This window comes from Nyctibius grandis, chromosome 6, assembly GCF_013368605.1.
Source record: "Nyctibius grandis isolate bNycGra1 chromosome 6, bNycGra1.pri, whole genome shotgun sequence".
Lineage (NCBI taxonomy): Eukaryota > Metazoa > Chordata > Aves > Nyctibiiformes > Nyctibiidae > Nyctibius > Nyctibius grandis.
The window spans coordinates 38,365,162-38,377,758 of record NC_090663.1 but is presented as its reverse complement, the minus strand read 5'-3'; the positions used below and the strand labels follow the sequence as shown (position 1 = coordinate 38,377,758).

Below are 12,597 nucleotides of genomic sequence, written 5' to 3'. Positions count from 1 at the left end.
GACAGGTAGTGCAGGGCCACTACACAAATGCCTTTCAGGTATTTGCACTGTGATACACAGCAGGCTATGCTCAAAATCCACAAGCATCAGGCTGTAGTAATGGAAGGTAGAGAAGAACTGAATACATTAACGAAGAACCTCTTCATCTTCCCTTGGTATAAAAAAAAAAATTTTAAAAAAATCAATTACTGACTTAATAGTTAGGATTACCATGCTGTTGCTTTTAATGCATCAAATTATGCTCATGAGCATTGCAGGCATGAAAACAACCTCTTAAGTTTTAACATACACAGATGAACAGTAAGAATAAAAAGTCATTCCAACAAGGAAGCCTTGGCTTACAAGTTAATTTTGGGTGTATCATAGACACCACGTTATGAAACTAGAAAAAGGAGGCTATAGTGTACGTAAGGGCCAAGAGCAAGCTTAGCTCTTTTCTCCTCAAGCTCCACAATAAGCACCTTTTAATAGCCGGCCCAGCTTTAAACCGTGACAGACTTTTAAAACAACAGATTCTTGCTTTCCTCTCTGCATTAATCACGATGTGTCCTGCACACTCACTATATGATTTAGGAATGCAATGTAATTAGAGAGTTACTCTTTCAAAAGGCTGTGGTGCCATTACAGCTAACAAGGACTGAAGTAAACATGATCACTTCATTCACCTAAGAGTCCCATTGTAGTCAAGGAGCTGCTATGATTTCAGCCTAGGTGAAGAGGGGGGCGAAAAATAAAAAAACAAACACCACAGATATGCATATCACTACTTCTCATTTTGTTGACCAGTTGTCTGTAGAGCAGCCTGTAACATAAAACCTTTCTTGAGCAGTTATACTGAAAGTTAACAGTTACGTAATGATACATTTTACTGAGGTTTATATTGAGGGATGACATTTTTTTAATTACACATTCTGCCTCATCAGCACAAAAAACAAGGTTAGGACAGAGTTTTCTGCAGGACTAAAGAATTCCTAACTTTAACACTATCTGCTAAGTCATATCAACTCTTCTTCTCTGTATTTAAGACAATGCCAGAGGTAACGGGGAGAATAAATTCACATTCTTAACATATACATCCAAATATACCCCATCAAGAAAGAAGGCTTCTATACCTCCCAGCCTTCTTTGATCCATCTCAGTATTTACTTGGCTTATGATCCAATCACATCAGATATCCAGAGGCTTTACCATGACCAAGGGGAGGAGTTTAGAGCCTTTAGATTGAGATACAAAGATCTTCCAAGTGGAGCTAGGATCTGGCTTTCAGTCCTTTTCCTCAAGGAAGGACCCAGCTAAGTCTGCTCACTCAAGACAAGCAAAAAAAAGCCATGCTCTCTTCACAAACCCAGGTCATGCAATTGCTTCTCACTCAGACAGGATCTGGACCACAAGGAATGGACTCAGAAACTCAGCCCCAGCGCAAGACAGGACATAGCAAGTTGTTGGAAGTCACAGCTGGAGGCCCAAAGGAAGAAGATACCAGATAAGAGTAAGTATCAGTCTGTGATACTCACATTGCTACATGTAGCAAAAAACTTGGAGCAGAAGGGACAACATTTGAGGTCGAAAGCACTTTTTCCTCAATGCAACTAGTAGACCTTGGTTTATTAGTAAGTTTAGAAACAATACCAGACAGATATGGGAAAGTGGTTTTAATAACAGGGCAAAACTGCTTCAGAGGTAACTACCTGTCACAGAATCACAGAATCAACCAGGTCGGAAGAGACCTCTGGGATCATCCAATCCAACCGTTGCTCTGACACTGCCCTGTCAACTAGACCATGGCACTAAGTGCCACTGTCCTGGCCACCTCCACAGCAACAGCAGTTCCCAAAATCCAGCCCATGAAAGCATCCCTCTGAACTCATCGTATCAATTCAGTTAAGGAGTTCTGTACAGTTCAGACAAAGCCAGCTCTCTGCTCACACACACGCGCGCACACACACACACACCCCCCCCCTGCAGCACCCAAGACTCATTCTTTACAGCAGAGCCAGTATCTCAAGGCAACGACCCAAGTTGGCAGGACTCTGCCGTTCTTTGCTGCTCCTACTCTCGGCATACAATGGGCTATTTACAGTGGGCAGCAGCCTGCCTATTGTCTATCCATAGCCAGACATCGTTTGAGTGCAACAGAAGAGAACGGGAGAGCAGCCGTCAGCTTCTGTATTGCAAAGAAAACAACCCCAAGAACCAGTGGCCTCTCTTCTTCTCTATCCTAATATTTAGATGAACAGCACACTAGCACTGCAGTGGCCTGCTATAAAGGCAGGTCCACCACATGGTATAAAAGAAGTGGCTGTGTTATTTCTACAGCCTCTTGCAGGCAGGAGAAAGCTACAAGGCAAGTTGCCTAGCTCCTATTATGAGCAATATGTCCCTAAGATGTTTTCACTACAATATGCTGGAACAGGGGATCAGACACCCATATACCTTTGAGTTACCCTAACAGCTACCTGCCATTGCAGTTTGTTGTTTTCTTACTGTTACAGGTTACACTGCACAGCTCCCACAGATCTCTGTTTTACTTAAGTCTTTCTCCACTTATCCTTTGAAAGAGCAAGTGCGAAATCATGTTCTAGCTCCTTTACCGAGTATAAATGGTGGCGCAACAAATAGCTTTGGCTATTAACAAGAGAAATCCTTTTGTCCAAATAAAATACATAATCCTAATCTCAGAGTGCATTTACAATCAGCTTAAATTTGAGCCAGTCCAACCTGTCCCAGATACATGCTCCCACAACCCTCTCTGAGCTGGCCAGGCACTCATTGGGTTGTGCAGTCACACTAGGGAGGTGATCTGGCAAACACCGTTTTCCTGGGTTAATTCTGATGTTAGTTCTCTGCTAGATCAACTCTTGTCTGGATTACCAGATAGCCATAACCTCCCAGAAGAAGCAAGACAGCACAGCTGGGGAAAGGGATGGACACTGTAATACTACACCTTAAGCATGCAACCCCAAATACTGCATGCAAGTCCTCCCAGGATTTTCTCCCCCTGCCCTGCAGTCAAGGCAGTAACTTGACTGAGGTCTTGCAGCCACCTGTGACACAGCCAAACTGTAGACAGGAAGGAAACCACAACCACCCTCAAGGTACAGCAAAGGAGCATAGGTAATTGGGATCTGAAGGAGAATCCTCAGTTTAAGCCTTGTATAATATGAATACAACAGCAAGATGTCTCCTGTGGTGCAGCCTGTCATGTGATATATGATGCAAGTCTCCTTAGCCACAAAGGAATTCCCTGACCAAACCAAGTACTGTTGAACTGTCTAATCCACTACTCTGACACCTTCTTCCTCCACCTACCTGCCTGCCACCCCTCAACCCCAATTAAAAAAATAAATATCTCATCTTACCCAGAATCACCCAGCCAGGCTTCAGAGCTATAAACCTGTCTTTTAAAGCAGTAACTGCCAGATTCACTTTCCTGCAATAGTAAAGAGGGAGGAACTAAAAAGCTGTTAGTGAGGAACCTATCCTATGCACAGATAAGAACCAGCAGGTCCTTAATAGTCACCGTCCCACCTCCAACCCCACTTCAGGCCCCCAGCCTGGCTCTGAACAACCACAGGGCATCATGCAGTGGTTCAGGTTGCTTCTGCTGGTTCAGTTTCTGTTCCTGCATTTGGGAAAAGGCAGGAGCAGATGGAAGCAGCCTACGAGCTGGATTCAGCCTCATCAGTTGGGCCATGGTTATTTACTTCGTAAGCTGCAACTGAAGTTAAAACTCTCGCTGCAACATTTAAGGAGCAGTACATCCGATATTGATGTGTCAAGGCTCTGTCCCCACCTACAAGGGAAGTCACAGCACTGTTCTCAGATGTTTGGCTGCAATCCTCTTGCAATCAAATGGAACACCACCTGGATTCTTGCCTCTTAATGATGTCCAACAAGTAATCCAAGTGCACACCAATGAGGTCACTGGAGTTTATTCAAGTTCAGAAGCTGAGCCACATGACAAGAACCTGCTTAATGCCTTTTGTGCAATTACAGTCCTTCATCAGCACTTGGTAACCCTTTATATTAACGAAAACCAATACTTCCCACTAAAACCTTTGAGACAGTGATCGATTTAAGTTTCCTTTGATCCATGCCTATACACACACAACGTGTCACTAAACAGTCTTATCGGTTTCTCATCTTCAAAGACCACAGCAGATGCTTACAAATATCTATTTTGCAGCCTAAATTACTACCCATTAGAGTTCCATCCCTACAACTCTGATTTGCAAGTACATCATGGCACTACTCTGTTAATTTACACTCAATCCAACTACAGTTTAGATTAAAATCACCCTACAGAAGCAAAATGCTACAAATCAGCAGCTTTCTGATGGCATTACCACCTTGAGTATATCATACCAACTTATTCATTCTACTTCCCCCAGGAAAAGGCTACTATTCAGAAAGCCCAGTATGCAACATCAAGTTAACACATGCTTCAAGTGCTTATGTGAGACTCTGCAAGAATGAGTTTCTTACTCATACTTCTGTCACCTGAAGTCTAACAGAACACAACCTTGGTCAGGCACACTAAGCCACATTGCATCACACTAGATAGTGTTTACATTCAGAAGGATGTTTTAAAAAAACATAACCCTTAACACTATGAGACCTGACAGATTAGTAAGTACTTACGAGAAGCAACTGGTTCACCGAGTGACCTCCCAACACCAGCATCACAAGATTATGAAAAACCAAGCAACCCCTTGACCTGAGATATTAACGTATCCCTGTATTTCCTCCAAGTCAGTGATAGTAAGCATGTTCTTCTAGCTTTCCTAGGAAACTAATCCATCCTCACCAGACTATTAATGGAGAGCAACTGCAGAGGCAAAGTTCTGGAAACAAGGCACATGCAGTATCAAACTAAAAAGCTTAAGAGTTCTGGGTTTAAGAACAATAATTCATATAAAAGCCAGAAGTTGTTTTCTGCAAACAAGACGTTATGTACTTCTGCTATAAGCCTTAAACTGCCCAGCTACAAAAACAAAAAAAATTTTTCCTCTAAATCTCTATAAAAACATGCAAGCTGTTTTCAGTCAGTTTTGGACAAACTACCAGTACTACTAAGATTCAAATCCTAACCAAAAAGGAGTATTTTACTATCACATTTTACTCTCTGTAGATGAATAACTCCCAAAATGAAAGGCAGCAAGAGAGAGTGGAAGCCTTGTGTTATTGAGTGTCCTTGTTTCAGGAGTCAGGCGGGATCTGCAGAAACGCAAGCCCCCCCATCTGCAGCCAGGGTTCAGCCTACCGCCTGTAAAGGTCAATGCTGCACAGCAGTGCTTCCTTCAGCATTGTAAACTCCCACGCAAAACCATTTACCAATGAACAAATCATCTCCCCTCTTATTTGTGAGGATTTCTGGGGAGTTACTGCTGGTTATATTTGACATATTAAAATATTCAACATATCTGAACTTGTAATTTAGCACAGCAGGGAAGTAGGATGTGGCAGGCAGTCTATTCATCAGACTACCAGAAGCCAAATTTATCAAGCAATGTATCCCCTTGGGTCAGAATCTCTCTCCCTCTCTGCTTCACACTTGAAAAATTTGGTGCTCTTAGCCTTTTTGAGTCTACCCATCCCAATCAACTGTAGTACCAAGACCTAGAAAACAAAACAAAAACACAACACAATAACCTACCACTATCTTCTATTGCTCACATTAGTCAAAGTGGCATTTTCTTGGAGGGGGAAGAGAGAGAGAAGAAACCCCTTACTCTTCCCCACTAGAGATCAACACACCCAGGACAGAGAAGATATAACCCACCTCTATCCCCTCCAAAAAATCCCATGAGGTATTAATTTCTAGTGAAGCAATGAGGTAGGAAAGTCAGCTACAGAGCCTTTACTCAAGAAACAAGAGAGTCACCCAGATAAGTATTTTAAAGTTGTCTTTCCTTCCATTTTGAATTTCTGGGGTTTTTTTTTCCACCAATGCCAACCTTGTACTTGCCCTTGAAGCAAAAGGCTACTTGGGGGTTTGCTTCTCAAGAACTGAAGACTTACTTCCAACCTCACGTTGGCCGATTTGTAGTTCTAAAACAGCACGTACCAAATTTAGAAGCTGCCTTTTAGATTCATTATAATCTCGCAGTCCTCAGAATAGGCTAAGGCCGTTTGCTCAAGAGCTTGAATTGAGTATGCTACACACAACAGCCACTTATAATTACAAGCTTTAGATTTTCCCCATCAGCCATCCTCAGACATTTTCATATTCCAATACAAGCAAGCTAGATATCCTTGGATTTTAAAGGATCAGGCAGTAACAGCACAGTTCCCCGAGGAACTCTGTATTTCAGTTTTTACATTATCAATACTGCTGTTGTTGCAAGAGGAAAAGAAAGGTATTTTTCAGTAAACTCAATACCTTCTTACACTCAGAATTTCTTGATCCGAGAAATCTGATCCAAATCTCTTGAGCTGAAAAATCTCAGCTTGTGAGTTTGAGAGCACGTTCCAAAGCAGAGAGGCAAATACAAACACTCTTGAGCAGGCTCAGGAGACTGCAGGGTTCCCTCTAAAGCAACGTGGACAAAAAAGAGTCTGTTAACACCACATTGGAATAGCTCTGTTGTCCAGGAACAGATATAGAACCATGGGGTTTCAATAGCAGTTTCTTTAGAAGTCAGTCTTTCCTACCACAGGACATTACCATCATCATATCTCAGACTTTAACCCAAACAAGGCCTATGTTTAGATGGATTACTAGGTCCGAGAGGGTGTCTATAATATCCCAGACAGCTCACAGACATGCCCTTTAGAAATTCAGAAGGCTTCAAGTGTTGCAATTCCTGTTTAACTGGAATAAGAAATGTATGCACCCTAGAACAAAAGCATCGCGTAACCAGGCTAAATCCTTGCGCTGTAGCACTGCAAGTCCTATCTAACAGCCGAGAGGAGGCCTGCAAAGTCAAAGTCACTCAACCTTCCATTTCAGGCCAGTTTGCCTCACACCACATTTCCATACATGCTCTCACTGCTTAAAAAGAAAGAAAAAAAGCTGCTCCAAGTACATGCTGCATTTATGCCCGTAAGAACAGCCTACTTGAAGACAAGGTCCAGCAACTGAACACTAAACCCCTGAGGCTAACACGCAGCACTGCGCTCCCCAGTCCGCTGCTCGGCCGGGGTTCGCCTCTCCGGGAGCGGGGCCGGCTGGGGCGACCACCCTGCGGCCCGAGTTGTTTACCCCGGGCCGGGCCGGGGTTAAGAGCAGCGCTGGAACCAGAACAATGCCCTGCCAGCCGGGGCCGCCGCAGCGCTGGGGGGAGGCCGGCGACAGCCGGCTACGCTCTCCTGAAGGCTTCTGCGCCGAGGGGAAGCCAAGCCGGGTCCCCGGGACGCTTATCCCGCCACGGGGCAGAAGGGAAAACCCCACAGCCCCAGCGAGGCAGCCGGAGGGGATCGGCAGCGGGACCGCCCCGCCGGCACCCGCCGCCCCTCACCGCCAACCGCCCGGCCCCGCAGGTGACAGCGGCCGCGCAGGCCGCCCCAGCCCCGCGGCGAAGGGCCGGGCGGCGGCGGCGGCTCCGGCAGGCCCCGGCGGAGCCAGCCCGCCTCAGCGGCGGCCGGCGCGTTCCTGACAGTCCCCGGCCCTGCGCCGGCAGCGCCGCTGGGCCCGCGGCCTCGCTCCCCGGACAGCTGTAGCACCCCCGAACCCCGCTCACCTCCCGGCGGCAACGGCAACAACGACCACGGCTGTGCGCGGCACCCCGGCGCCGCCCTATTTAAGCCGAGCACAGCGGGAGCGGCGTGTGCGCGAGCGGAGCCCGCCTCCTCCGCCCGCCCGCGCCGCCCGGCGGGCGCTAGGGCCTTGCCGCCGCGTCCCTGTCCCTGTCCCTGTCCGTACCGCTGCCCCGCCCGGCCGCCCACCCCGCGGCCGCCCGCGTCCAGCCTCCTGCCGCCCGGACAGTCTCCGTGGCATCGCTCGGGTGTCCGGGACTGCCGGTCTGCGGGAGCTGCAGTAACTCATACAAAACCCCGGTGAGGGCGGTGGAAGGACCGTACGCGCGGTCACAAATTACGGGGGAATCACAAGCAAGCGAGAGGAGCATCGGCACTGCGGCGCGCGTCACTTCATGCTTTACAAAGCTGAGGCGACAGCTTGCAAGGGAAGTTTTTCTTACGGCTTTGCAAAAGACATCTGCAGCCGGTATAAATAGGCTAAAAGGATGTACGTTTCAGTATGGAAGCGTTGGAAGAGGACGATGGCCTTGTTGCAATCCAGGGACTCATCTGTTCACCACCACTAAGCTTTGTTTGTGAGGGGGCTGCGGGTTTGAGGTGCACCCTGGTAAGGCAGAGGCACTTGGTGCCATGGCAGCGACCTCTGACAGTTATCTGAACTGGTTTTGGTTTGGCTGTGTGCTTCATCAGTCCATTTGACCTGTAAATCATCAACCTGCATCTCAAAGTCCCACTGTGTTGCACACTCTGCATTACCATAGTTGTCTCGTGTATTTCATGGGTAGTATTTGGGTTATTTTAAGTGTGTGGGGGGTTAAAACTATACACATTCATATATATATATAATATTTTGTAAATAATTTGAGGTATTTTTATTTTCCGTAAAGGCAATTGCTGTTTCTTGATGCTTCAGATTATACTGTAGTATAATAGGCATATAATAGTAGTATAATAGGCATAAGACCTCCTGCAAAATAGAGTTTTTAACAAATGAATGAGCCTATATTCACTTTTTAGCACAAAGGAGGAGTGCACTTTTGAAGCTGCTGATAGTTCCAACTTAACTGCACTTGGGTTCAATTGTGGAGGGGCTCAGAAATGCAAAATAAATTCCCTTCTCAGGAAAGGAGGTGGAAGCACATGATCCAGGAGGGCATCTGATTGACTGCAGCTGCTAATGGGCACATCCACTGCAGCTGCTAGTCCACACCACTAAAGCTAGTCCCAATAAAGGCCCAAAGCACAGGCAGTGTGGACATCAGCTGCTCTGCCAGGGCTGGGCTCTGCTGGTTTGTTCCTATTGCACCAAGCTTCATGCTCATGTAGACACAGCCAGACTCTGCCAAGTGATTTTTGCATTACAGCCAGGGTTTTGGATTAAGGAGTCAAGTGATGTAGAAATACACTATCTCAGGCACTGGTGACTTCATGTTTTGTGTCCTGAATGCATCTAGCTTCCATCTGCCAACCACCAAAGCTCATTATGATTTTATCTACTATGCTAATTAATCCTTCATTATCACATCTTTCTCCACATCTGGGTTTCTAAAGGCCATAAACCACATGTTTTAGCCCTCTCTCAGAGAAACTTCAGTGAACTGATTTTCTCTTGTCTCTCAATGGAAAGAGGGTTTCTAAAAAGTCTCTCTCTCTCTCGTGCATACCTTTTCATGAATCCTGTCATCAACATGAAATTGCAAAAGTCCCAGCTATGCAATATTTAAATAGGTATCTCACTAATGCCAGGTATCACCTCTCTACTCCTTCCTACTTGACACTCACCAGATTATACATCCAGGGATGTATAATTACTCTCTGAAATTGGCTTTTTTCCATCTGATCAGAAAAAAGAGGGACCCAGTCTCCACCAAACTACTTAGAAAAACATATATAGAAAACAGGGAGGTAGGAACTGTACATAAACAAAATCTACAATGACAATATTAGACTGTTGTACATGGGGGAGCTAAGGAACCTGGCTCCTGGGGATCAGCGTGGGCTAGGACTAACAACTTCATTTGCACTTTAAACTATATTTGAGATGTCACCAACTCTTTTTATCAATGTATAGGGTGTACAGGCTCTAAACGTGTTTCACTGGGGAATTCTGCTCTCATTAAGTACATCAGATAAACCAAATAAGTAAAGAGATCCAAAAGGAGATTTTGGCTTTCTTGTTTAAAGGGGACTCCATGTGTTGCAGTCTGTGCCCATTGCCTCTTCTCCTTTCACTGGGCACCACTGAGAAGAGTCTGCCTCCGTCCTCCATCTCTCCCTGCCCCAAAATAGGTATTTATACACACCAACAAAATCCTCCCTACCCTCAAGCTTTCCCTTCTTAAGGCTGAACAATCTGAGCTTGCTCAGCCTCCCCTCGTATGACAAAAGCTCCAGTCTCTTTACCATATTCATGGCCCTTCACTGGCCTGTCTCCAGTATGTCCATGTCTCCCTTGTACTGGGGAGCCCAGGGTGGACACAGCTCTCTGGGTATGGCCTCACTGGTGCTGAGTAGAGGGGAAGGATCATCTCTGCTTCATTTCCTGCACATGGGGATGGACCACTGTTGAGCTTGGAGAAGGTGATCCTTGAAAAATCAGCCAGCTTTCCTGGACCTCTCTTCTCCCCAGGACCTTTTCATTAACAGGGCAATAATCCTGTAAACAGATTACCCAAAACAGAGGATTTCCATTTCAGCAATGTATGGATATTACAGAATTTTCAGCATCAGCATTTGCTTTTCCCAATAATATTGATATTGAAGTACTGTTCTTATATACATGTATTGGCTATCACTGACAATGTAAATTAAGCACCTGCTAGACAAAAAATCCCTTAGCTGTGTTCTTTTTATTTTGATTTACAGGACATGCACATCGCTGTCCTGAATCGGGTTATCCCAAGTGTACCATTTGAGAGCCATCCCAAGTGTATTATTTCTATACAAAACAGACTGCCTAGCCTTCTACCATACTGTGTCTGCATCTGCGAACAAACACTTGCGTGGAATCTCAAGAGAAGAAAAACAAATAAATGTTATGTAAATAAGCACTTCAAAATGTCTAGCATATATTGCAAGAAAAAAACATGAGCTACTGGGTCCATGGAGCAGGCATAGTTACTTATGTCTTGTCAACGCTCTTCCTAGTGGGAAATGGAATAATGTTTGTTTTGCATTCGTAACTGTTTTGTACACTTGAGAAAGGGAATATAAATCCTGATAGGAAATGCCGAGAGCGGGAAGGGGAGGTGGGTCACTCTGCAGAGGGGATTGAGCAGGGAGCTGAGGGTGACTCCGGCAGAGGCAATGCTCTCCCACGAGGAGCGGTCCCAGGGCACCCATGTAGGTGACATTGACCGGTTCTGCTGACAGCCCCCAGCAAATTGAGCTAACGAGTCAGGGCTGGGGTCCATGCAGAGATTCAGTGGGGAGCAGGAGACAGTGCCAGGACTGAAGACAAGGCTGGGACACATGTCCTGGGCTCATCCAGGAGACAGGGCTGGAGACAAGCTACCTGCAATGTCCCTCCAGGCTCCATCCAGGAAAAACAAATGAGGAAGCTGGGAGAGCAAAGGACATGGCTGGGAATGGCATGGCCCAGGCCTGAGATTAAGTGAAGCCCCTGGACCACTGGGCAGGGGCATGGGTGGGGGTCCCAGGCAAGGCTGCTCAGGGCCATTAAGGTCTACAGGTATTCCCAGGGCCCTGGCAGTGACACCAGTGCTCCTCGCTCTCATAGAAATATATGGGATGTGTCTGGTTGCATGTCATCTGGCATATTCCTGCCACATACTGAAAGACAGTGGTGACATGGGGATCTAAGTCTCTTTGATGTTATATGACAGCTAGAGCTGGGACAAAAAGTTACTGTGTGAGGAGGAGACTGGAATAAGATATTGTAGGCTTGCAACAGATGAACTGGTTTGTTGAGGACAGCTGAATCTGATTATTTCTATGGCATTTTTTTTCCAGGTCTATGTCATTATACGGGTGCATTTTCATCTAAGAAACAACACATCATGTTGGGCACAACAGCAATATCCCAAAGGTAAGAGCCTCCCAGAAGTAAGAAACTCTGTCCTAGGTCAGAGAGAAACATATATTTGGGGAGGATTCCTGAAGACCAGAGTCATCTGTCTTCCTTACACACAAATGAACACAAACTCAAACGTACTGATGTCATGAATGAGCTGTCCTGGCAGAGCTCTGGATAAAGGTCTGCGCAATGCCAGCTTACACCATGCTTTGGTCACGCTCATTATGTTACCTTAAATAGTTCTTCAACTTAGAAAGACAGAAGTAAGGAAGTCATGAATGTATTGAGTTCTGTGAAATGCAGGTCTTCTGAACATCAAGATACCTAACCAGCAAAATAAAATGTTTACAAAATCCTCTGTATAAAAGCACAGGAAAAAAAAAACAAACGCATTTGCAAAACTTCTATTGCATACCAGAAGAAAGACATGAGATATATATATATACACATACATACACAAATATATAGAGATTTTTCAGAAAAAAAAAGAAACAAAACTAGAAAGCCATCTTAAAGAGCAACAACATGTTTTTAAACATGTAATGACTTCATTGGGTTTGGGGGATTTTGTGGGTTTTTTAAAATACAGGAAGGATTTTTCAGCTGTGCCTACTATTCCTTCCACTTTCTGTTACTGTCTCTGTTTATCAAATATTTCTCCTTCTCCTGCTCCCTGGAAGATAAATATGTAGCTTATGGTTTGGGATCTTCTGATGACCAGCACCTGTACGAACTGACAAAGTCCCTGTTTAGTTCACACTCAGCACACAGGAACTGCCCTTCCCCCAGCACTGAGGTGTCAGTTTGAATCCCAGAAGATATGAATGAGATAAGAGGACTCCTGTGGAAGTAGTATTCTG

General features: G+C 45.4%; 1 protein-coding gene across 2 annotated transcripts in view; it reads right to left on the bottom strand.

The window, feature by feature from the left end:
- Positions 1 to 7,820, bottom strand: part of ACSL1 (acyl-CoA synthetase long chain family member 1) — a 43,842-nt gene extending 36,022 nt beyond the window's left edge. The window contains exons 1-2 of one of the 2 annotated variants that reach the window (XM_068402694.1): positions 7,683 to 7,820; positions 6,383 to 6,532 (exon numbers count right to left, since the gene is read on the bottom strand). The gene's annotated coding sequence lies outside the window, so the exon portion shown is untranslated. The remainder of the gene's footprint in view (positions 1 to 6,382; positions 6,533 to 7,682) is intronic. The other variant, XM_068402693.1, reaches the window with a different exon arrangement.
- Between the last annotated feature and the right edge of the window lie 4,777 nt (positions 7,821 to 12,597).